Here is a 27,465-nt window from a genome sequence, read left to right as displayed (position 1 = left end):
TAGAATGTGTAAACGTTTCCCAGTGTATTGAACAGTAGGATTTGCCACATTTGAAACAAGTTCATGAGTGTATATGAATAATGAACCTTTCCTTTTAGGACATCAGTGCCTGATATTCCACTGATGACTAGAGTCTGGATTTTTTTTTTAATTTTCATTTTTTTTCTTTAATGTGCCTGACTGGAATGAATTATATGTGTTTATCTTAGGCATATGTTGTTTTCAGCCAAATTCATTGCTAACTGATATGGTAAGTTTTCCTAATTTTAAGTCCTATTTTTATATCATTTATAGTAAGTATTCTTGGTTTTGGTTAACAAGTGAAACTGTCAGCAAACAAATGTGGATTGTGCAGCCATATTCATAGAGGATAGATGCTATGGAGAGTGATGACTCATGATCATTCAATGGATTATTTGCCTTGCTTCCTTGGTGACACTTTCTGTTGGTGAATATTGAAGAAATGAATCATTTTCTCTAGCTTTTACAGCACAGCTACTTTCTAATCAACTTGTTTTTGTTTTTACCTTGCATCAGGAGAACAGTACCTCCTGAGGTGAAATTCTATAATGAGCCAAATCGTCTTCTCTAGTGCAATGGTTTGCAAACTTTAGCATCTATCAGAATCATCTGGAGGCTTGTTAAAATACAGATGGCTGGGCCTCATCCCCAGAGATTTTGATTCAGTAGGTCAGGAAGGGGGCTGCACCATTTGTGTATCACATGACTTCCCAGGTGACGGTAATGTTTTGGCCTGGGAACCACATTTTGAGAACCACTCCTACAGTGCAACTCTGAGTGCCTGTTCCTTGGTCAGTCATCTCTGTGTCCCAGGGGAGACAGTGAAATGTTCTACTGTCTATTGAGACAGGCTCCAACCAGTTCCAGGTCACCCAAATTCTTTCTATTATGCTACAAAGCTTAGCCACTTAACTTAGGTTTTTCTGTCTTTTAGACCTTTCCACTGCCAATTGTGTCATGAAAGGTCTTTTTATTCTCTCCATGTGGCGTGGTTGGTTAAACAAACAAACAAAAAAAGTAGCTTCTTTATTATGTCTGAAGATAAGCACACAAGTCCTTTTCTCTTTATGAGTTTCAGGTAATCATTTTGGGGAAAAAAAAAGTTTAATGAGATAAATACACCGGAGAATGTTCCAAAGTTTGCAAATTCTCCTAGCAGTTATCTCTAGTCCATAGTTCCAAACTCTCTTTAAAGTGATGGCTGGAAGCCTCAGTGTGGTTTTTTCTTGGGTTTTGTTCCCAAGGATGGAGCTCAGAAAATGTCAGATACCCTTCTGATCTAGCCGTGTGGTGGCTTTCTTTCATGGGACCTTATCAAGGAAGAGCAATAGTACCTCCTTGATTTAAGTGAAAAATGTAAATATCTATCTTTGAGGACATCTGTGTCTCTACCTTACTTGAAAATTGTTATCCATTTGGTATTATTTCTCTGAAGGGTCATCATCTATTTTGTTCTTTGAAGTAATGTAATGAGTGGTAAATATGACTGTAGAGCCAGACAGATTTGGATCGAGTCTTGGTTTTGTATTTTATTAGCTGTATGACCTTGCATATATCAAGTAAACTGGCTGAGCCTTCATTTCCTCACTTGTAAATTTGAAATGATAGTAGTTACCTCATAGAGATATTTACTTGAGACAATAGTAAGACATTTCGTATAATACCTTAAAAATGCTAGTTTTCAATTTGTTGGCAGCTATTGTTGTTGGTAGTAATAATATTATTAATAAAAATACTAAGGTCCTAAAATGTTAGGACTACTAAATGACTGTCTTCTAAATAGACCCCTTGTAAAATTACAGAATCTCAGATTTGGATGAGGCCTCAAATGAACTTTCTATCATTGCGTCAGCTGTTGAGTACTTACTATATGCTGGTTGCTGTGCACTCTCTAATCTATAGCACTGTTGATCCTCTCAGTAAACACCTATGGGGCAGACTACTCACAGTGGGCCCTAATCAAATGACCTCAGTCCTTATGAGAAGTAGGGAACTAGAACATAGACTCAAAAGAATGCCATATGGTTATGGAGGCAGAAGTTGGAGTGAGCTCTAGAAAGAGGCAAGGAAGGATCCTCCCCTAGAACTTTCAGAGGGAGCATGGTTGTGCTGACACCTTAATTTCTTTTAGCCTCCAGAAATGTGAGACAATAAATTTCTGTTGTTTTAAGCCATCCAAGTTTGTGGTAATTTGTCATGGAAACCCTAGGGAACTAATACACTTGGTGTTGGAGGTGGTGTGTTTGCCTTTAGATAATTCAGGAGGAAATATATTGCAGCTATTATTTGTAGAAAGATTGATATGGAGTCATGGCACCTACTTTCTTCCTTGTGCTTATGGGATCAAAGTACAGCACTCTTCTTTTCAGGGAAGGCAGAAACTGGAGCAGAGAAAAATGAGCATTACAGTCAGGCTGAAACTGGAGGTATCAAAGTTCATAAGGCACAGAAAAGGACCGTGGTATGGAACTTCTCATATTTGGGAACAGGTGGAAAATCTTCAGGAGGAGATTTGAGACTCTGGACCAGAGTGCGGTCCTAAGTTGAGGCTGAGGGTTGATGAGAAAGTATATGATTGAGAGAGAATAAGATAATGTCCAAGTGGGACTCCTGCATTTCTTCACTCCCCTCTCTAAATGTCATCAGTACACTTCTTTTTTTTTTTTTTTTGTCTGTTAGAGTATGTATGTCTATTTAGCAAATTTTGAATGATTTTAGAAAATGTTCTCCTCAGTCAACTGCTCAAACCATTTGTAGAGTTCTATGTGAATTCCTACAAAAGGTACCCTTTCCTCAAAACACATGACTTCCATCTGGTCAGATAAATTTCATAATAAATATACAAATATGTGAAATCCACATGAAAGTCAATGTTGTCAGGTTTTATAATCCATACAGTCTGTATAACTGCATTGTGGCGTTACCTGGCATATTCGGATTACAAGAATATATAGAAAAGAATGTGTCAATCAAAGGGGGTTGGTCAGCTTACTCCACAAATAGGAGAGAGTCACTGGAAAAAAATGTTAACATTGTTCATCCAGTCATTGTTCTGGGGAGTCAGATTTGTGGATTTGTCTGTCCCTACTGTGCAATAGTCACATCACACTAAGTTATTGTGGCATTTTTAGCATCTGATTCATAGTATAAATTTTTTATATTGATTGCATGAGCATCTCCTAATTAATTGTAATTTGACCTGTATGACTTGGTCTGACCAGGCCGACTGAGTGGTTGGTTCCCTGTGATTGTTCTTTCTCATTAAATGCCTTAAGTTTGCCCTCTGGTACCAATGTTGCTGTTGTTCTCTTGTTGAAGGGTGGAAGCACTGTCTGTCTTCTGACCTGTTGGATTTTGTGGTCTTTGGTAGCAGTCACTTCCATGCTGCTTGTTGGACAGGCACTGCCCTCACTTCCTTGTTGTTTGGCCTTCTCTATATGGCCCTCTCTGTATATGACCCACAACATGGCAGCTTGCATCTTGGAAGGTAGCAAGGGAAAGAATCTCCTATCAAAATGGACACGACATTCTTAAGTAATGTATTCATGTACATCCCATTACCTTTGTCATATTCTACTGGTTAGAAGCAAGTCACAGGTCCCATCCACGCTCAAGGGGAGGAGATTATATAAGGGTGTGAATACCAAGAAGCAGAGAACACAGGGCTTTTTAAAAGAATGTTTGTACCAAAACTAAGTATATAGCTGCTCAACTACAGTTTACATTTCCTAGCCTTCCTTATAGCTAGGGGTGGCTCTAAGTTTTGGCCAATATGAGGACGGCAGAAATAATGGGGGTGGAAGTTCTGGAATCTATTTTAATGAAGAAGTTTTTTTTTTTTTTAAGATTTTATTTATTTATTTGACAGAGACAGCAAGAGAGAGAACACAAGCAAGGAGAGTGGGAGAGGGAGAAGTAGGCTTCCCGCCAAGCAGGGAGCCCGATGTGGGGCTCGATCTGAGCTGGGATCATGACCTGAGCTGAAGGCAGACGCTTAACGACTGAGCCACCCAGGCACCCCAAATAAAGAAGTTTTTTTTTTTTTTTTGTCATCCACTGTGCTCTGTCTCCCTCTTCCTGCAAATGGCAGTGTAAATGTGGTGCTAGGGAGTGGTGTTGACCCTGCAGATGAAGATAAATAACCCTAGGAGGTTTCTGGAAGATGAACACCATGAAAAGACTGCATCCCTGGATAAATTTGTAAGCAGAGCCCCTTTGCTGGCCCTGAAATGCTCACTTCTGGACTGTTAAATGAGAGTGAATAATCTTCTTAGCTTCTCTAACTATATTTTGGAGATTCTTTGTTACAGCAATTTAACTTATACTTCACTAGTTCATTCTGTAGATGGACTGCCTCACTATGGTGGGCCACATGGCAGTCTCTGAATAGTGGGAACCACTCATGGGCCAACCTGAACTGGAGGATAGGGTATGCAGACAAAGAGCAACATACATTGACTACAAGAGACTTCACATACATTTTTTTTTTTAAAAGAGGCTGTTCTTTCTTTCCTTTTTAAAAAAGATTTTATTTATTTATTTGAGAGAGAGGGAGGAATAGTGTGAGAGAGAGTGAGAGAGAGGTCATGAGTGGGGGGGGGGGTGTAGAGGGAGAAGCAGGCTCCTTGATGAGCAGGGAGCCCGATGTGGGACTAGATCCCAGGACCCTGGGATCATGACCTTAACTGACTGAGCCATCCAGGCGCTCCCGAGACTTCACTTATTTTTATATAAAAGAAGAAAGATATCACCTTAAAAGAAAACTTTTTTCGTAAGAGAAAAACTACTTTAAAAGATATTTGTAGAAAAAAAATCTGGTTTCTAATATTGTCAATCCTTTGTTAAGGATTAAAGTAAATAATTTCTTTAATAGATAACTTTTAATTATCTATTACTACATAATGAATTGTTCTAAAACTTAGTGGCTTAAGGCAACAGGACTTATTTTATATTTTTTTCTTATGATTCTGGGGTTAATTGGGTTCAGCTAGGTGGTTTGTACTTGGGATCAACATTCAGTGGTATAGTCAGATAGTGGCTGGGGCTGGATTATCCCCAGGCTCACTCGCTCACTTGTCTGGAGGTTGATGCTGGCTCTCGGTTGTGACCTTAACTGGGGCTGTTGGCTAGAACACCTTCACGTGGTTCTCAGTGAGGTCTTCCCTATTCCTTGGGACATAGTGACTGGTTCCAAGAGGAAGTGTTTCAAGGCGCTCTGGTAGAAAGCTTACAACTTATCTTTTGAAGTCACATCATTTCTGCCACAACCATAGGCCTGTCCAGATTCAAGGAGGAGGAGACATATACTCTCTCAGTGAGAGGAATGATCTCTCAGGGTCACCGTACAAGAAGAGCATCTGGAATGGGAGGTTTTGTGGTCAGTTAGAAAGTACTATGTGTCACAGTCCACCCTTTGGCCGTGGCAATTTATATCCCTCCCATGTGCTCAATACACTTACCCCTTCCATTGAGTCTCATTCCAGTATGGCATTTGCTCAAAATCCAGGCTCTTGTCATCAAAATCAGGCCCAGGGGCAAGTAAGACTTCTTAAATGTGGCTGTTGGGGTACACCTTCTTGTGTCCCAGTCCTCTCAATTTGAACTCCTATGAACTAGAGAGACCTATCTTCCTCCCACACCCCAACATACAACTGTGGGAGAGTTTCTCGAGGGTAAAACAAGAGAGGTAAAGCAGTCACTGATTTCAGGCATGTTTCCAGAACCCTAGCTCAGTCCACTTGCCTGGTAGGTATTTGTCATGGCCATTGGTCCTACCCCCTGGGCCTTTGGTTCTGCCCTCAAAGTTATCCTTTTCTTTTTCCCAATAAGAAATCCCGAGTTTGCAATGGAAGAGCCTTCTCAGCCTGCTTGTTGCCTGCAAAATAGTATAGTTTCAGAGTCCTCTTTTTATTTAATATTTCGAGTTTGTCCTTTCTAGTCCAGCTTTGCTGTCGTTCCACCAGAATAATTCTCTTAGAAACATTGTTTATGTGTGTTTAAATGTATCACTTTACAATCCTATTTCTTCAAGCAAAGCACTTCTTTACCTTGGGCTCAGTGTGACACTGCTGTGGGATGATATCCTTCAAGATTCTTAAAGGCCCAATGTTTCACTGAGAAAGATGTGCAGAGAACACTCCTACAAACCTTGAAAAGCTTTTGGTCCAATTGGAAGGCTCTGTGAGGTGCCACCTTAGATCTTTCTAAGATTTTAATGAAGAATTTACCACCATAGCCTCAGTTTCATTTTTGGACCCTGTTTTCCTGATAGTGTACTGGATTTCATCTCTGCCCAGAAAGTACTTTTAATTTTAGAATCATTTGCTGTCTAGAGAGGCTGAGAATATGAAATTGTTTTATTTTCAAGCCCAGCAAGTCTTGGCTCCTCTGTTTAATTCTTTAGCTTATTCATTAGCTTAGTTCGTTCTTTAGCTTAGTTCATTCTTTAGCTTATCTCTGTCTTTTGCATTTTATCCACAGGCAGTCAGAAGAAGCCAGGTGGCAATTTCAGTATTCTGCCTGAAATCTCCATTAGCTAGTCTTGGAGCTCATTAGGTACATTTCCTATTTTCCACATGACCACAGGCAACAGTGCTGCCATACTTTGGCCCTCTGCATAACAAGGGAGCCCTTTCCTCCTGCTTTCAATGACATTTCCCTTATTTTGCCTGAACCCTCCCTTGAAGCCCTCTAGGCTTCCATAATACTTTCATGGAGGCTCTTTAGGTTTCCGCTAGTAGTCTCCTTAATGTCATCCCAGTTTCTGCTCACAAGCTGGTCCTATACATAATGCTCTATGTCGTAGGATTTTGTTATGGCTGTGCCCCACTTCTGGGTATCAGAATCTCTCCTCAGTATTTACTGTTCTGAAACAAACCACTCCAAGTCATAATGGCATAAAAAAACAACATTCATTATTACCTCTAATGGTTCTGGGGTGGATTGGGATCAAGTAGGAGTTCTCAATAGAGATCAGTCTTTTGGTGGCAGTCAGATGGTGGCTCTGGCTAAAACCTCAGCTCAGGCTATTTTTGTGGTCATGCTGGAAAATGCAATCTGACACAGAACTGTATCAGAATAGTTAAAAATTTAAATCTTACATAGAAACCCTCACTGGTTAATTAAAGCAAAAAAAAAAAAAAAGAACTTACTGAATGTATAGTATGTAAATTATAGTACTGATGGAATGTCAGGAAAACCAAACTCAGAAAATGTGAACCAAAAAGCTGGTAGAAGGTAATGACACTGTTGCGTTGGATGAAAGATGGAAGAGGAGTAGGACATAGTCATCAGAGCAGCAGAATCTACTTTGACTCTCACCTTGAAATATGCAGAACATGGGAATATGGAATTGGAGAATATTTGGAGAATGTGCCTACAGTGGGGAGGGCGTGGTGTGTATTAGTTGACTTCATGATTTCCTCCATTTACACTTTGATTTTGCTGCTCCTGTAATAACCACTCTACTATCGCCCACTGTTCAAACCTACTCATCCTTCGAGGGTTGCCTCGAATGCCTATATTCCATATGCTTTGCTGGGTTTGCCAATTAGAATTGATTTCTTCCTCTTCTAACTCTTAGTGCTCTTTCCCCTTCTCTTATGAAACTTATTGTACAATGTTTAGCATTAAAGTATGTGTTAACCTGTCTTGTCAGCCTAACAAGGTATAACTCCTTGAGGGCAATGGCCTTGGCTTAGATTTCTATATATCCCCAGAGCATCTCAAAGCAAAAGGTGCTCAGACATATTTGTTGAATCAGTAAAGTGGGTACCAAGATAAAGATTCTTCAAATAGCTTAGTAATAAGTTCTGCATGAATATTTCCTTTTCATTATTTTAAAAACCCATAAAAATAATTCTCTTCCTTTAAGGTATCGTTAATTAAAAGCTTTCAGAAGATCAGATATATGCATGTTTTATTTTATTTAAAAAAATATTTCAGTTTGAGATTAATGATTGGTATTACCTCAGAATATTGAATAAGATGAAACAGCAAAATCTCTTCCAATAATTAGTTTCCTGGTCTATATAATTTTAACCCGTGATTTAAAGTGATTCTTGTTTTATTATCAGGTAAGTGCTTTCAATGGATTACAAATAGCTTTGCTGTTAGATTAGAAAAATGTTTTTCTTTATTTAGTTATGGATGGATTTATAATTTTTAGATTGATTAAGTTATTATGGTTGAGAACCTCTATTTTTACTTTTATGCTGGTATTTTAATGTTCTGCCAAGAAGAAAAGTGAACGTGTACAAAATCAGATTTCAACAAAATAAAAGTATATGTACAATGAAAACTTAAAATTTGAAAAAAAAAAAAAAACTAGGAGTATGGTAGCCAGCCTTCATGATGGCCCTCAAAGATTTTTACCTTTGATATTTAGGACCTTACGTAGTCCCCTTCTATATTGTGCCAGGTTTGGTAGCATGACCAGTAATAGACCACGGTGGAAGTGTTGGTACGTGACTTTCAGAGCTAGGTTGTAAAGGAGAGTGCCTCCTCTGCCTTGTTCTCTTGGGTCAGTCACTGTGGACAAATTCAGCTGTCATGTCATAAGGACATTTAAGGAGCTTTCTAGAGAGTTCCACATTAAAAGGACTGATAGCCTCTTGCCACAAGAGTCAGTGACAACTTGCCTTTCACCTGAGTGAGCAGTCTTGAAAGTGGATCCTTCAGCCACAGTCAGACCTTAAGACAAATGCAGCTCTGGTGCCTAAACTGTAACCTCATGAGAGATTCTGAGCCATGGCTGCCCAGCTAAGCCACTCTTAACCTCCCCGACCCAAAGAACGCTCAAGACAATAAATTATTATTGTTGTTTTAAGCCATTAAATTTTGGGGTAATTTGTTGTCCAGCAATAGATAACTAATAAGAAGAGGTGTTTGTTAAACTTACAATATGCAAACATAAGGCAAGTAACTGTGATGAGAATGAGGACACATAAAGATTTCTTTAATTAGATAACCACAAAGCTCGCAGTGCAGATATTTTTCCAGTGAGAAGTATAGTTGTCAAGAACTAAGTAGAAAATGTGTCGGACATAGATTTGGCAAGGAAATTATTGTTTTTTACTGTATGATGATTTGAAGATGGGTACCATACTGTACATATGTTCAACTGTGACAGCTAAAGTTATTTCTCCATTAGAGATTTTTGCAACAGGTTCTATCAATATACATTAAGTATATAGCCCTATCGATAAAAAAATATGTCCATTCATAGATAAAAAGATTTCAGTAAAAATATCATCTCGTTATTTTAGAAAATTCAGCACCATAGCAAATGATGCATGAGTTTTGTGACATTGCGGGATGCCTCTCCATATGGGGAGCTGAGGCTGCACACTCGCGGTAACGCATGCATCACCACATATTCACTAATGAAGCAAGGTAAAGAAATAGAAAAGCTTTTCATTCCCTCAACATGCAGCTGGTGTGTGATACCAGATGTAAAATCATTGATGTTCTTGCCAAGTTCTCAGGATCATGCCATGATTTATTTAAACTCAGGCAATCAAGAATATGTTGATTTTTTAAAAAAATAGTCAAATTCAAGGAGAATGATTAGTAGGTGAACAGGAATATATCTTTTAAAATAAGCTATTGGCTGCATATTAAATATGAAATTCTTATTTATATCTTTCATTCCTTCTTTGTAGCTTCTTGTGGTTTTTCTCTAAAGAAAGAGTTAGTGACTCTACTTTCTTTATTTTTTATTATGTTCAATTAGCCTACATATAGTCTAATCCCTCAACTCCTACAGAATTACTTTATAAAGAAACACATAAATTCACTAGAGCTGTAATTGAAAAAAATCTATGATACTTTGAAACAATAGATGCCTATCCAAAATGGACAGTAAATGGCATGTCGTCTTTTAATAGTGTCAAGCTCTTCCTATTATACTTTATAACTTATGGTATTAAAGTTGACTATAACAGAGACCAAGCTGCAAGGTTTCTTCCAGAGGGGTGGTTGCCACCATCTACAGTATCAGGACATGAAACATTACAAGGGTTGGAGATTTTTTCCCCCTCAGAGGAAACTTTTTATCTGGCAATAGGAACTATAGTGAGCATTCTGGGTGACTGTCACCATCAGGCGCAGTTGTGACCTAGAACTAATGGAAAATGGGACAAAATTTTTTTTAAAATTTCAATTCTATTAGCCAACATATAGTACATCATTAGTTTCAGATGTAGTGTCCAACAATTCATCAGTTGCATATAACACCCAGTGCTCATCACATCACATGCACTCCTTAATGCCCGTCACCCAGTTTCCCCATCCCCCACCCCCTCCAGCAACCCTCATTTTTGTTTCTTATAGTTAAGGGGAACTACCTTTTATCAAGTGTCTGCTATGTGCCAGGCACTGTGGTATCTTACTTGATTCTCAAAACAACTTTATATTTCTGTAGCAAAGTTTCCCATTTTTCTCATCATGCAATCACAGTGGACATTAAAAAAAAGTTGTGGTAAAATATACATAACATAAAAGTTACCATTCTGACTGGTTTTGAAGGGTACAGTTCAGTGGCATTAACTACAGTCACATTGTTGTGCAACCCATCGCCACTGTCTGTCTCTAGAACTCCAACACAGGCATTTGTAATCATGTAGCACTTCTCATAAATCAAGGAGCTCTTTGTCTCCTAAGGAAAAGTCACTCAGAAAAAGAGCAATGGTAAAAATTATATTAATATATTTTCTGTTTATTTAACCCGGTAGCAACTTAGTAAACATTTTGGAACCTACTGTACACAAGATCCCATACTAGGGGGTTCAGAGGATGCATGGACTAATGAGATGAGAGCCCCATTCTCCATTGTAGATAGGAATTCTGCAGTATGACCCTGATTCCTTTAGGAAGCTCATTCATTTAACGAGTCTGGAATATCCTCTCCATGCCAGGAGTTCTGTCAGGTATTTGGTGTATACTAGAGTGTAGTTGCAGCCCTCTTGAAACTACATACAAATTATCATCAGCTTTTATTGCATGTTTGCTTAAACAAAGCATTTTATAAATAGGTGTAATCTTATTGGATTCTTACACTAACCCTAAAAAGTAGGTACATCTATCATTTTTATTTTATGCGTGAGGCATCTTAAGCACACAAGTGTTAAGGGCTAGGGTCACGTGGTAGGACTGGAGTTGAAGCCTAGGCCACGTTATTCAAGTTACCTGTTTAATCCTACCCCACAGTGCCTTTATTATGGGAATGTAGACATAGGACCTTCATGAAACTCTTTCTATATCAATTATCCAAAATACATCACTCTTCAGGGAAGGAGTGCAGGGCGGGGCAAACGGGGTCCAGGAAGGGTTTCCTACCACAGAGCAGCAGTGCTAGTCCAAAAGGTCCTTTGTGAAAGCCAGAAAAATCTTTCTCCAGGAAGTTTTCAATTAAAAAACTTTCTACAAGAAATTTTCCATAAAAAATGAGAAAAATTGATAATTGTGTTGTGGATGACACATGCTGGAATTGTGCGGTGCATAACTGGCACTACCATATGTGGCAACTCTGTCCCCTAATACCCTTCTATGGGCTGAATCATGTCCCTGCAAAATTCATATTTTGAAATCCCAACTCCTAGTACCTCAGAATATAATGGTATTTAGAAACAAGGTTTCTAAAGAGGCAATCAAGTTAAAAGAAGGCTGTTTGGATGGGGCCCTAATCTAACCTGACCAGTGTCCTCATAAAGAGTGGCAGTGACATGAGGAGTGACAGGCACAGAGGAAAAACCATGTGAAGCAGCAAGAGATTGGCCATCTGCAAGCCAAGGAGAGAGGCCTCAGAGGAAACCAATCCTGCTGGCACCCTGATCTTGGACTTTCAGCATTCTGGAACTGTGAAAAAAATTTTGTTGTTTCAGGTGCCCAGTCTGTGGTATTTTGCTGTGACAGCCCTAGCAAACCAATATGCACCCCTAACATTGTCACCTTACAAAGTTAAAGCATGGGTGCTGATAGTCCATGATGGACATTCAGGATGCGCATGAGCGCGTGCACGCGCTCACACACACACACACACACACACACACACACACACACACTCACACAGAGGGAGGGATGAGAGAGAAACCTCTTTACATGGTAGAGAACTCTCAGCATCTTAATAGTTTGCTGCTTCTAATTCCACATCCTGTACTCTTCACCTGGTACTCTACTGCCTCTCCTTTGTAGCATCAATTACATTATTATTACTTATTTTTCATGGTATTATTTGCATAATCTTTTTCCACTATGCTCTGCGCCATGAGAAGAGACCTTCCTTGTGTCCTTAGTATCTATGTTGTGAATGGCACATACAAAGTAACCAATAAATATTTGTTAGGTGAATGAATGAAGGAAGGAAGGAGTGTATCCCTGAACTTGTGAATGTTTTCAGTGAGATTATTATCTGATTAACAGTGATACATACATCCAAGAAAAATGAAAGTATAATAATTATACCAAATAACAGTATATTTTTCCAGTTAAAATGACTAAAGTGTACCCAGAAGTAAAACATGGCTTCATTACAGTACTTTGCTTAAAAGATTTATTTTTATTGATGACATACAAACCTGAGGTCTGGACCATTTTCTATCATTAGAAGTCCCATGACTTTTCTTAACGCACCAGGTTCAATACACCAGCCAAATTCTAGCAATTATGTGTTTCCTTCGTAGAATTCCTGAAGAGCATGGATTCGAAAGATAATTCTTTTCTTTCCCCTGTTGGCTATTATGGCCATTTGTTGAAACCACCAATGTGCAATGCAACTAGTGGAAAATATCAACTTGGGCCACAGCCATAGTTACCTTCTTTGGATCGACAATCCCCCCCCGCCCCCCATGTTAGTGAAACACTTACTTGATTTAGAAGAGTTTGAACTCAAGGGTGGACTGGCTTGTTGGTTAAAATGATTAAGAATAAAAAAGAGGGGAAACTTGAAATTCCAATACAACCCCTTTAGCTGGTCTTTTCAAATTCCTGTTTATTCATATACCAGCGCTAAATATTTTACATGTATTATACCCTTTATTTTATTTTATAAATTTTTAAAGAGATTTTATTTATTTATATGAGAGAGAGGGAGAGAGCATGAGCAGGAGGAGAGTCAAAAGGAGAGGGAGAAGCAGACTCCCTGCTGTGCAGGGAGTCCAACAGTGATTCGATCTCAGGACCCCAGGATCATGACCTGAGCCACAGGCAAACAATCAACTGAGCCATCCAGGTGCCCCATATCATTTATTTTAATTATTACTCAACTCTGTAAAGTTGGTACAATTATTGGCCCACTTTTTTAGATGAAGTAACTAACTGACTAAGTAAGCTTAGGCAATTTGCTCAAGGTGACCCAGGTATCACTACAATCCAGACATTTCCTTCTTTGTGTACTGGTTACAAAAATATTACATTTATTATAATGTATAAAATAGATAAACTGTTAACAACAGAATAAAAAAAACAGTAACCCCAAAGCCAGAAACCACCATGATTGACATTTTGGGAATGTCTTTCTAGTGTTTATTTTCTATGATTGAATGTGTCTTGTAAAATGTTATAATATTTTGTATAGTCTTTTGTAATCAGCTTCTTAAATTTTTAATATTATTTTAGTGAACAGATTTATACAGCAGCATTTTAGTGATTATATACTATTTCAGTTTATTAATTATAGTATATTTAATCAGTCTTTTACTTTTGGACACTTAGTTTATAGTTACTTTGCTGTTAAAAGTAACGTAACTAAATCTTATACACAAGTTTTTTTTTACATGCATGATTATTTATTTTGGCTCTGTCTATATAAATACATTTTAAAGATTTTATTTATTTGAGAGAGAGCACAAGGTTGGGGGTGGGAGGGCAAGGGAGAGGGAGAAGCAGACTTCCTGCTGAGCAGAGAGCCTGACCCCAGGACCCCTGGATCATGACCTGAGCTGAAGGCAGGCGCTTAACCAACTGAGACACCCCTTGGCTATATTTTTAGAACTAGGTAAAGGTAAAATATTCTTTTTTTATATTAGTTGTAAAAATATTTTTATAATACAGTGTAAATTGTTAGAATTTATAATTAGATATAATTTATATTGTCCATCTCTAAATTCTATAGAAAGATAGTTTTCTTTGAATTCATCGACTTCTAAAGAAAAAAATCCACCTTTCTCTATATTTACTTACTCTCCTTGCATGGACAGTCTTCCCTAAGAACCTGTGAGTTCTCTAAGAACTCAGACTAGGCTAAAGCACACAGACTCTGTGGTGGGGTTCCAAGGTGCAAGTAAACAGGACAGAGATGGAAAATGGTTGCCCAAAAGCAAGATGAGGCCAGACTATGGATAGACAAAGTAAAGTTTCTGTTCTATTATAAAGAGAGGGAAAATCATCATCATCATCATCTTCTTCTTCTTTTGCTTTCTACCATTGTATAATCTTTTTTTTTTTAAAGATTTTATTTATTTATTTTTGAGGGAGAGAGAGAAGTAGTGGGGGAGAGAGCATGAACAGAGGTGAGAGGGAGAAGCAGGCTCCCCGCTTAGCAGGGAGCCCTGACGTGGGTCTCGATCCCAGGACCCTGGGATCATGACCTGAGCCAAAGGCAGATGTTTAACTGACTGAGCCACCCAGGTGCCCCTAACACTGTACAATCTTAAAGTCATTTTTTTTTTTGAATTTTGGGGAAACAACAATATTTCTGTAGCAAACCAAAACCCTTTCTGTAAGGAAAGAAATTGTTATTTTTGTGTACTTTTTGATAGTGCATTATAGGAACTATTTGAGAACAATTTTTTGCTTGGAATGGAAATTTTTTCAGTAGAAACCATCAACTGAAATATTATCCTGCTTGATTTATTTGACCTAATAAATGATTCTTAAAATAAAAATAAATTAACTCCAAGTGATATCTGTGCTTATTATTATTGAACATCAATTATTTTGGTAAGTTGAGGTGTGCAGTTTTTTAAAGCCCCCCCCCTTTTTTTTAGAATGATATTGTGGGACCTATCTCAACATCTCAGACTGTTTATTGCATAAGCAGCACCTTTTTTCCATGGAAACTAAAGGAATTTTCGTTTAAAAAGCCCTTAAAATATCCATTCTTGGTTCTCAGATCAGATATTTGGAATCAGAATATCTGAATAAACATCACAGGTATTTCTGTAGCACTCTAAAGCTTGAAAAGCACTGTTTGAGAACAATATCTGGAAGAGTCATTTTGTTTCTGCATTTGTTCACATAAAATAGCTCCTGAACACTCATTCTGTGAGGGGCAGCATGCCATATACTAAGGGATGTAAGAAGACAAGTAAGACATGGTTCTTTCTTGCAAGGGCAGAGAGCCTAGTGGAGAACAAGAGAGAGAGAGAGTGTGTGCTTCTGGTTGGAATGCACTGGGGCTGGGAAGACTATTAAAGGAAAAGCAATGGTGGGACGTCGGGGCAGGAGAGTGTGGTTGAGAGCAGTATTCTTGCCAGCATGGCTGGTGTCCAGGATGCCAGGAGTAAGACCGAAAGGCAATTTAGGGTGCATTTGGAAGTAGCTTGGAGTATTTGTACAGCAGACAAGGGGGAATCCAGAATATTTCTGTTAATAATAGTGACCCAATCAAGGCAGAGCTCAAACTCAAAGCTGAAGCCACCTGCCAGATAGATTGTCTGGAATAGTTGAGGGGCTGTAGTCGGAGACAGGTGTGAGGTCAAAACCAAATTAGAGATGAAGTAATGGGAAAAGAAAACAGCAGAAAGTTGCAAAAAGTGCTGAGGAGAAAAACAGACTCAAGTTGGTGTTTAATTAGATATGGTGGGGGTGGGTGAGGAATGAGGCAGGATGACTCATGTTTGGAGCCTGAGAGAACAAGTGTACCCTTAACAAACAAGGAAGTCAGCAGAAACTGGTTCTTGGGGAAGTTTAATTTTAGAAATTTTAAGTTTGAGGTGCTTCCAGGGTATTCAGATTTAATCCCTTGTTGGATCTTTTATTGCTGGAGATAACAAGCAAGTCCATTCCATTACCAGAGTCCTGCTGTTAACTAATCGCCTACTTTTTCCAGTGATCCCTCTACCCCCTCCCCCAGGTTTCTCTAACTTCTAGCATGAGCATTGTCAGGTCCTTTCTATACGTTGTTAGATTCAAGAGACTGAAGGATCTGTAAGACAAGTAAACAATTTTCCTTGTTAATTTTGATTACTACTCCTATTAAAATGTCAGTGAGTCACTTTGACAACCCACAATGGTTCTCTTCACTCGTTCTCACCAGAGATACCTTCCATACTAGCAGTAAAGCCAGGGAGGAAGGACAGAATGGACATCTTACCACCCCAGTGGAACTGGAATTCTGGGAGAGGTCAGGGTTAGAAAGAGATTGCTAATTTGGGAATGACTTCCATGGAATTGAGCGGGGATGCAGTGAAGCTGTTGATTTTCTGAGTGTAGGCTTTAGCAAGTGTTGTTTTGCAGTGAATATTTTGTTTGGTGGCTGGCTGTGTCTTCCAAAATAGATCATACTGTACTAGGGCACAATGAGTCATTCCACATTGTTTTCCTCAGTTCTACTCTGCATTTGTCCCTCATCAACTTCCTCTTATATCTAACTATTTGCCCATGTTTCTGTCTAAGCATTTCTCCTGTCTCCTCCCCTGAGGTCAGAGAAAAGGGAAATAGACCAAAATCACCATACCGTCAACAAGGGTTTATGGAGTACCTTGTATGTGGTCAGCATCATGCTAGGTGTTTCAGGCATGTCATAGGAGTGGAGTTAGGTAAGAAAAGGTTTACTTTCATATGACGATTATTAAGAGTTTGAATGAGTTATCAAGAGAGGTCATATGTTCTAAACACGGAAGAAACAGTTAGTTTGCATGCTGCCTGATAATGGGTAATGGAGCACAAGCTCTTAGAATTCTTGAGATAATACGGATACATTTTCAATTATATTTCTTGCTGACATGTGGGTTGATTGTTTTTCACTTTTTTCCACACCCGTGTAAGAGAACCCTGTATCATTGTGCCTGTGACTCTTTTTATATATGATTACTTTATATCTGCCTCATCCTCCATATTGGCTTGTGTGTTAGCCAGTGAAAGGTGAACTTCCATTCTTTCACTTAAAGCTTTTTTTCAGTCATTGTAGAAATAAAGTATATATTATAATCAGTTCTGAATCGTATTCTTTAAATGAGAATGATAAGTGATTTTATTTCTGTATACAGTAGAGGTTATGGAAATGACAAAAACTTTTTATTTGCATTAAGAGAGAAAGAGGAAATAGTGTCCTAATTCAGCAGGAGGTATTTTTTGTTTTGCATAACTAAGACATTTCCAATTTAAGGAATAGTGGTAGATTAAGTTCAGGGAGGTCAGAGAAAGATTAATGTAATGTATTTTCTCTTTTTCTGCAGATCTCTATGAATAGACCAAAAGCAGACCTCTACAGGATATTTGGGTGCAAGTGAGGCTAATGCAAGGCAAATCTGCTTTACAGTATCGCAGTCTTACTTTCCTTTGGCTGGGGCTCCAGCCCCTGAGTGCAGAGTTCTTGCCTGCCTCCCTCAGAAAGCTGCTACCTAACGTTGGCCCCTGCTGTTTTCCTTGGTGGCTCTGATGGAAGGAGCAGAAACACCTGGTATGTGCTGGGCATGGGGGATATATTTTGGGGCAGTATTCTTCCTCTTTATCATCTCTATTCTAACTGCTCTCTGGGTGCTGCTTTACTCTAATTATAGCAAAGCTAAACAAGGTGAACTTTAGTCCAGGAACTTTTTCAGGTTCATTATATTCTGAGAGGGAAGAGTTTTTCAGATATTCTCCCTGCTTACTGGTTTTCATCCTGCTTTTTCGGAAACATCTAGTTAATTGATTTATCACATGATTTTACTATTGGCAAAATAGTGGGCAAGTAAAGTCTCTAAGCTTATTTTCATATCTAGAAGTAGGCATAACCGCACTTAAATTATTCTAGGTTTATTCTGAGGATTAAATAAGATCATGCATAACGCCTAGAACATATATTTGGTAAAAGAAGCAATTAAATTTAGTTTATCGCCAGTATTGTGATATGTTAAATTCACTGTTAATTCTGAATTTCAGAGTTTTGAGAATGGCACACTTAATTTTATATTAACTTACTATAACAGCAACCACTTATTGAGTGCTTACTACATGTGAGCCCCCGTGTTAAACACTTAATATTAACCAGTTTAATTCTGACTACAGCATCAGTAAGTAAGTTCCATTATCTCTATTTTATGAAGCTTGGATAGAAGTAACTCGCCTAAAGACAGCCTGTTAAAGTACTGTACTCCTGATTATACTGTACTGCCTCCTTGTGACCCTCTTCTAAATACTAGTGTCATATTTTGAAATCACAATACACAAACTTGAACAGTTGTTTTCTGTTGATTGCGAGGTTGACCGTAAAGCAGGAAATCGTTGCAATTGGATGGAAAAATCTTATGGACTTGGAACTCTAGGATATGGTATATCATGGATGGAGGCCTCTGGGAACAGCTTTCTTCCTTTCTAGTAAATTGGCTAAGAACCTGGGCTCTGGAATTATATTTTCTGGGTTGTAGCCCAGCTCTGCTATTTAGTAGCTTTGTGAGCCGGGGCAGGCTTAGTTGAGCCTCAGTTCCTTATCCATCAAGTGGGGATAATATTACTTTCATTAGGGAGTTGTTATGAGGATGAAATGAGTTAATACATGTGGGTTCCTTAAAGTAGTGGCTGACACTTGATAAGCTCTGTTAGCTGTGCTGTTCTTAGTGTTTCTATGCCCTTCACTTTGTATCTCTCTTCTGGCTGTCTCCGTTTGTGTATTGTCGCACTCTTGCTAAAAAAGGCATTTATTTACTTAAAGATATTGTGATGCCTGTCCCCAGGATCATATTCTGCTTTCATAATTTCTACTGTACTTTAATAGAGGGAAAAGTTCATTGTTATCTTTGAATTTCTTCCATCTTCAGAAACAATTACTGCTAAAGAATTAATAGGATCAATACCCTTTCAGGTGTTTAATTCTGACTTCACATTTATGAAATTGAAACCTGTTAAACAATAAGTATTAGCAAAAGCCAAATATGTTGAGTGAAACCTATTGGCCTTGTCTTTAGTCATAACTTCAGATTAGAAGTAAAAGCGAACTTAAAGTTTGTGGCTGGATAGAGTCTTTTCTATTCTAATGCAATCATTGGATATGAGGTACATTGGTGAGGTATCTTACTTAGACTTTTTGCCCAGCTCAGGGAAGAGTTAATAAAGTTATGTAAAGTGCATTGAACTCCTCAAGAGAGAAGTGTTATATTAATACCTGCCTCACAGTGATGTTCTCAGACTTAATGATAGAAAGTTTGTAAATTGCCTTGGTACTCCCAGTAACATCCTGATGAAGCACCATTTCGTTTTATTGCAAAGAGCTCTAAGTTACACAGAATGCAAGTTAAGGGGGGAATAATATCCCAGTCCTTATTTTACAATCAGAAGTACATAAAATAAAGAGAAAACATTTTGTTCCAGTTGTGAGTGCTAGAGTTGATCATTTTTATATTTTCTTTCTCTATTACTTTTGAGAGGGGGTGGAATTTATAATGCACAGTTTAATCGAGCACTCATCATTAAAATATGTAATGGCAGAAATAGCGTTCACAATACAGAGACCTTTAAGGACACTATTATTCAAACATTTAAAAATTAAATTCCAGTTTTAAAAGAGTCAAACCCCGTTTCATCTGATTCTATTAAGTTTGGCATTTTTGAGATGTCTTAAATCAATACCTGTAATACTTACAAACATCAGAAGAGAGAATAGTATTGTAAACACATATTCTTGCTGTAGGGTACATTTTAAATGTCTAAACACTAATCAATATAGAGAAATTAAGTATTGACTAAAATAGCTTTATAATAAGTAATTATTGGTTTGCTCTTTTAGAAATTAGACATTTTCACTTTGGGAATAAAGAGTAAATTTACTGTCATGAAATTAAAGTGTTTTTGACCTTTTTGTACAACTTTCTTCTCTCTATGAAATGATTAGGTTTAAATATGATTGCACAGCTGTATTATGTTGCAAGCATCAATTTTTAATTATTATAAGGTCAATGTTAGAACAAATGTGATTAGTACCATACCTCAGTGCACTTATTTACTTTGCGCTCAGAACCACCCTGTGTTTACTAAAACCAACCTGTACCTCTCTCTGCTGATATGACTAATTAGATTTATGCCAAATCCTTAATTTTTTTCCCCTGTGTTCATCCTATGTATGTGATTTTGTTGATTGTTTCCATTTTAAAAAATATAAATTGCTCGACTTATCTCTTCCCTTCAAATAGTGGGGATATTTATTTTCCTATGTGTGCGTAGGTGTCTCTGTGTGTATCACCATATGTATTAGTAACTGCACATTTCTGCAGTTATGATGTCTTAGGCACCTTGGGCTGCTGTAACAAGATATCATAGGCTAGGTGGCTGAAACGGCAAGTATTATTTCTCACAGTTCTAGAGGCTGAGAAATCCAAGATCAAGGTGCCAGCCAATGCAGTGTCTGGTAAGAGCCTTCTTTCCGGTTTGCAGATGACTGTCTTCTGGTTATGTCCTCATGTGGCCTTTCCTTGGTGGGTGCACATGAAAAGACTCATAGAGGAAGCTCTTTCTCTTCTATGAGCATTAATTCTGTTATGAGAGCCCTACCCTCATGACCTCATCTAAACTTAATTACCTCCCAAAGGCCCCACCTCCAAATATCAGAGTATCTGAAGAGAAAAGGAGTTTCCTTTCCAGGCATGGGCTTACATGTTTCCATGTTTGTAGAGACTTGTTGTATTTTTCTTATTTCTCCAAGTGACTTTGGATTCAGCTCTTTAAATGAAAAGATATGGCATATGAAATCAACAGAACAATACATGATCTACATAGTAGTCATTAAAATTTCTTAGATGTCCAGCATGAATAGTAATTAATTTTTAACAAAAAATTAGTTTTCTAATTCTTAACTGTTTCTTTGTATTTCATTTTTGTTGATAGATTATTTATATTTTAAAAATAATAATATGTTAAAAATAAAAAAAACCCATTTATTGTATTTAGTAAAAGAAGCAGTGTAAGATTTCCTACAAACTAGAACAAACAGGCCAGATATTCCATCCTCACAGCTTGGTGAATGAATGGTCAGATGCTGGTTGGGCTCCACTGGGGATCTTAAGATGCGGGAGTGAAGAATGGATCATCACTGGGCTATGACAAGTGGCAAAGGGGCTGGGGGGAAATGACTCATTAGTAGTATTGATCAGGGTGGACTATAAAGAAGATAAGCCTTGCCTTTGATTCCTTCATGCTTCTTCAGTCAATAGAGGAGGGGCATAAGGAACATGTATAGGAATTATAAGAACTTTACTTCTGTGTTGGTTGATGCAGTTTTTGCTGCCATTTCCTTCTCATCCACTATGTTATTTTTGAGTCACATATTCTGAAAATAGTTGCCTTTAAAAAGAAATACGTAGGGTGCTCTTGTTGAGAAATATCAAGGCCTAATAATTAGGGTTGGATGATGGAACTCCGGGCATTGAAACAAGGAGTTAGGAGGTATTTTGGGATTAGATGGCTCTTTTCCAAACCTCTTAAGTTATGTTCCTCAAGAGTAAGCTTATTCTCAGTAGTTTTGTGAGCCACTTACTCTCTTACTCCAGCTCAGCTGCTGCCGTCACCCTCACTATCTGCATACCACAGTATTGTGAATAATGCACCATAAACATTGCTAAAGAAATTCTTTTCTTTCACAGATTATGTCATGGAAGCAAGCAAAAAACTTGTTATCATACACTAATGTTGTAGGAGATCATGAATGTATGATTTGAATATAAAAGCCACAGAAATATTGTTTAGTAGGCCTAAATCATGCTTTATTCATCTTAGCCAAGGAACTTGGGCAAAAACTTTTTGAACCGGGAAATGTCACTGTTTTTAGAGATCTTACGTGAGCTGCAGCAATTATGTGAAGCCTTTCTCAGTTACCTTCATTGAACCTAACTCTTTCCCCACAACATAATTAAAACACTTTAAAAGACGAGAGGACCAACTATGGTACTTCATTTTCAGGCTCTGACTACCTTCAGATTTGCTTTTTATTTTAAGGCTGTACTAATTATCATCCTGATTTTGGACATATAATAATTTGTATGGATTGCACATTTAGAGCACATTATACTGTGTTCAGTTTGGTGGTCGGGGGAGTCTAGCATAAGGAGTATAAATATGGGCCACAAGATGAAGGTGCAACAGTTATCATGTTGCTGTATGTTTCTTGGTGAAATAAAATCCACATATTAATTATCCACCTTAGTTTGGTTAGCTATTCAATATTAGTCATAATTCATTTGTCACTCTTTTCTTTTTTGCTATGGTACAGGGTGCTCAGGTGGCCTACACAAGCTGGAAAAAAAGTAGGAAGGGGCTATTAGTTACCAGTTTGCTTTTTTTGCCATTGTGATTGATGCTTGTGGTATAAACTTTGATGGCCAATTTGGAGGTACAGAGCTTCACTCACTCTAAGTAAAGCTGGGACAGGGAATTTTTCCAAAGCTTTGTTTTTTTTTTTTTTTTTAATAATGATTTTTTATTATATTAGTCACCATACAGTACATCCCCGGTTTCCGATGTAAGGCTCGATGATTCATTAGTTGCGTATAACACCCAGTGCACCATGCAATACGTGCCCTCCTTACTACCCATCACCGGTCTATCCCATTCCCCCACCCCCCTCCCCTCTGAGGCCCTCAGTTTGTTTCTCAGAGTCCATAGTCTCTCATGTTTCATTCCCCCTTCTGATTACCCCCCCTTTCTTTATCCCTTTCTTCCCCTACCGATCATCCTAGTTCTTATGTTCCATAGATGAGAGAAATCATATGATAGTTGTCTTTCTCTGCTTGACTTATTTCACTTAGCATTATCTCCCCCAGTGCAAAGCTTTGGTTTTTAAAAGACTATTGGAAAATGAAATTTTGAACAGCTTGGAGCCATTTTACTTAGCCTGATCATATCTGCCTCTTTCTGGCATGGTGAAACACTTTCATAAAGACGCATATATAGCCAATTATCCTATGAAAACATGATCAATCACATGAGAAAAATGAAAATACTATAATGAAAATATATTTTATACCGTTGGGTAATAATGAAACATTAGGACTATAACAAGTGATGGTGAAGAGAGAGAGAAATGAAACACATAATCCATCACTGGGAGTATAAGTGGGTGCAATAATGAACAATAGGCATATTTAATCAGTGTCAGACATTACTCTGAATTGCGGGAAGGCCTTTGACGGCTAGGAGGCTGTGGGGTAGAGTGACCAACTTGTCCCGGTTTGCTGGGAACTTTTCTGGTTTAAAACTGAACATCCTTTGTCCCCAAAACTCTCTTAGCTCCAGGCAAACCAGATAGTTTAGTCATCCTAGGGTTATAGAAAATATATGGAGATCCTCAAGGGACTCGGCGGAGCAGCTATTTCTTAAATGTGGAATTATTTCACCATTTTAAAAACTGGTGAATCTATACCTGTGTGTAGCAGCTGAACAATAGCTCTGCATACACCTACTTTGGGAGATAATTTGGTGTTATCTTATGAAGTTCAATATACAATTTGCCTGTGACCCCCAAATTTATCTCTGTGGCATATAGATTAGAGCAACTCTTGAACATGTGTGCTGGGAGATGTGTACCAGCATTTCATAGCCCTGTTGTCTGTAATAACCAAAAAATGGGGACAACTTGAACATCCCCAGCAAAACACTAGATAACTATATTGTGTTTTTCATACAAGAGAATACTGTGAAGAAATAAAAATGAAGGGACCACAGCTAAAAGCAGCAGTACGAGTTCACCTCAAATGTATTGAGCCAAAGAAACAAGGTGAAAATATGTAGGATATGGTTCGTTTATATAAAGTTAAAAATAGGCAAAAAGATACACTGTACAGTGACTAACATAACAAAATCAAAATTATTATAAAAAAGAAAGAAGAAAAAAATAGGCAAAAAGAAAATGACATTTTTCAAGGGAAACAAGCATTCAGAATTGTAAAGAAAAGCAACCAGATGAAAAAGTACAAAAATTCATGGGAGTGGTTCCCTGTGGGATAAGGAAGGAGCTCACAAAGGGCTCTGAAGTTATTGAAATGTTTCAGTTCTTCAGCTAATTAGTGATAGGTGGTTGTTCTTCTTATTCTTTTCACATAGCACACATATACACATACACACAATATTTAACAAAAAATTTGAAAATTTCAAAAAGTTAAATTTTGGGGGTACCTAAGTTATATTTGTATGTTTCATGTCCTTTCAAGGGATATGGAAAATTTATCACGTAACAAATATTTATTGATTCCTTACTGTGTATTAGTTATATAATGTTGAAAAAACCAAAATCCCTGTCTTTGAAGGGCATAATTTTGGTGGGGGAGAATAACACTAAACCTCTACATAAATAAATATATAAATAGATAGGTACAATATATATGGTATACAATTTCAGGTTGAGATCAAAATTGGAAAGTAATAAAAGACAAAGTAAGAGAGAAGGTGATGGTGGGGTGTCAGAAATGGATATTTTTGAGTGATTGGGAAGGCTTTCAGAAGCTCATGACATGTAATTAGAGTCCTGGATGAAGTGTGGAACCAACCATGTGAATATTTGGGGGAAGAATATTCTAGGCAGACTGAAGAGCCACTAACTTACCTCCCAAAGTCCACTTCAAAATCTTCCCCTCACCCAGGGCACTGTGTACAAAAAAGGAGTCTCTACCCCTCATACATCTCAAATACCTTTTATTTCTCAAGGCTCAGAGAAGTTATCCTCTTGCTCTCAGATAGGACTATCAACCCTAGGCTCCTCACCAGAGTCTATGGCCTCTGTAAGCAGAAGCATTTCCAAATGGAGCCCTGTTAACTTTCCTCTTTGGCAAGAGAGTCTCCAGACCTCTAGGAGTCCAAGGTATGTTTGCTGTCTAGTAGGTGGAAGAGAACAACATCTCTCTTTCTTTGGGGTCTTCAAAGAAGCAAGAAGAAAACACAAGTGATTATTATAATAGATTATCTTGCTACGTTATACATGATAAAATGTTTTGAAGTCTGATTGACAATAGTCTAGGAAAGCTGCAAAACCAGTCTTCAGAGAGGCCTAGAGTAGAGGATTTTCTATAGTTAATGTATGAAAATATCTTTACATGGGAAGGTTTTGCATGGTTAGCTCATGTGATCATCTTTAGCTAGGGGTGATAGAGAGCCCTAGCATAGTGAACAGATGGCATAATGATGTCAAACCACTCAGCTTCTCTGAGTGTTAGTCTCTCATCTGCTCCTACCTGAAATGGTTAGTGTGTAGATTAAATAAACTAATGAATATGAAGTTGCTTTGTAGCTGATATGACCTCTGCAGTAAAGGTAAGGATAATCATTTGGAATTCAAAACAAATTTTTTTTTATGATCTGTGATTTTGTTTTTAATTATCTTAAGCCTTATAACAAAATTCACAAATTTGTGTTGATGATATATCTCCTCTACTTTAATCCTTCTAACGAGTTGGCAAAAGCACCATTACCAATCATACATATATGGATTCTACAGTTGTGTTTTTTTTTTTTTTTTAAGATTTTATTTATTTATTTGACAGAGATAGCCAGCGAGAGAGGGAACACAAGCAGGGGGAGTGGGAGAGGAAGAAGCAGGCTCCCAGCGGAGGAGCCTGATGTGGGGCTCGATCCCATAATGCCGGGATCACGCCCTGAGCCGAAGGCAGATGCTTAACCACTGTGCCACCCAGGCGCCCCTCTACAGTTGTGTTTTTGAATAGCTGTTTAGAAGACAATCCTGGATTATAACTTAGTCTGACTTAGTAAAGAATTCATAAGCCAAATTTGTTACTATATCTTGTCACACTGAATTTTGAAAAGCATCTGACCTTATAGATCATCTATAAAATGTGAGAAGTATTAAATATTCTTTATTTAATATTATACATAAACCAAACTAAAATGCTTTTCATTAAGCAAAAGGCAATATTTTAGACGCAGGGAATTTTAATTAAATTGGCATAGTTAAGACCAAAAAGCTAAAGTGGACATTGCCAGCTTATCATCAGTCCTTGCCTTTAACAGGCTAACGAACATGACTTGAAACACAGCTGAGTCTTGCTGTTCTGTGGACAGTGAAGGGATTTCCTCAGTATTTAAACATATTAATATAACAAATTATATGTAAATTTAAATATAATACCAATCTCCTACAGGTTTAGAGCTGCCATTTGCCATCTCTGTGAAAAGTTGAACATTACTAATCAATTCCAATCATGTCTTTCGAAGGGGAAAACAGTGGCAGCACTTCCTGAACCAGAATTACTATCTAAGTTCCAAAAGCTGATCATATTCATTTCACCACAAGCCAGTCTTATTTAAATTAGGATAGTCCAAAAGAAATAATCTATCAGCCATTTATGGTCTGAATTCTGGTGTATGAAATCAATTTAAATATAGTACACACAAAAGAAGCAATGAGACATTTTTGTTTTGTAATAAATAAGGCAGTGGCCAACTATATAGCTCCTTGGTAGCTTTTTTAAAAAATACAATTTTATTTAAATTCAATTAATTAAGATGTAGCATTTTATTAGTTTCAGAGGTAGAGTTTAGTGATTCATCAGTTGCATATAACACCCAGTGCTCATTACTTCCAGTGCCTTCCTTAATGCCCATCACCCAATTACCTTGTCCCTCCACCCACCTCCTCTCCAGCAACTCTCAGTTTATTTCCTATAGTTAAAAGTCTCTTATGGTTTATCTCCCTCTCTGATTTCAGCTTATTTTATTTTTCCCTCTCTTCCCCTATGGTCCTAGCTTTTTTGAGATAAGCTATCAAGTCTGCCCTTTTCCCTACCTTAATGCCAGTGAAGATCATTTTTGTTTCAGGGAGGTACTTCTTAGGATTCTCCAAATATTCCTCCATTCATGTCTCCTCTCTCCAGGTGATGATTTTGATCTTGTTGGCATCCGTGTAAGAAAATCCAGGAGCCTGGGGCGCCTGGGTGGCACAGAGGTTAAGCGTCTGCCTTCAGCTCAGGGCGTGATCCTGGCATTATGGGATCGAGCCCCACATCAGGCTCCTCCGCTATGAGCCTGCTTCTTCCTCTCCCACTCGCCCTGCTTGTGTTCCCTCTCTCGCTGGCTGTCTCTATCTCTGTCGAATAAATAAATAAAATCTTAAAAAAAAAAAATTAAAAAAAAAAAAAAAGAAAAGAAAATCCAGGAGCCTGACCTGTCTTTTGCCCAAATAAACCATGGAGAACTGGCCCAGTCTTGTGCTTGTTACCCTTTTCCACAGAATGGCACAAAAATCTCCTTGTTTCTCAGCATTGCCCATTTTGAAGTCGTTCTTTCATTGTGCCAGATGTCTCGCTCTCT

At 37.9% G+C, this 27,465-nt stretch overlaps 1 long non-coding RNA gene across 1 annotated transcript in view; it reads left to right on the top strand.

Moving 5' to 3' along the window:
- The window catches only part of LOC123791476 (uncharacterized), a 507,626-nt gene that overhangs the window by 45,310 nt on the left and 434,851 nt on the right, over nt 1-27,465 (top strand). The window contains exon 5 of the long non-coding RNA XR_006779388.2: nt 17,418-17,641. This is a non-coding gene — a long non-coding RNA (uncharacterized LOC123791476). The remainder of the gene's footprint in view (nt 1-17,417; nt 17,642-27,465) is intronic.

The sequence above is a fragment of the Ursus americanus genome, chromosome 5 (genome assembly GCF_024610735.1).
Source record: "Ursus americanus isolate L20-20 chromosome 5, mUrsAme1.1.p, whole genome shotgun sequence".
NCBI classification, from domain to species: Eukaryota; Metazoa; Chordata; class Mammalia; order Carnivora; family Ursidae; genus Ursus; species Ursus americanus.
Note: the sequence above shows the minus strand (reverse complement) of the source record. Positions and strands in the feature narration are given on the sequence as shown.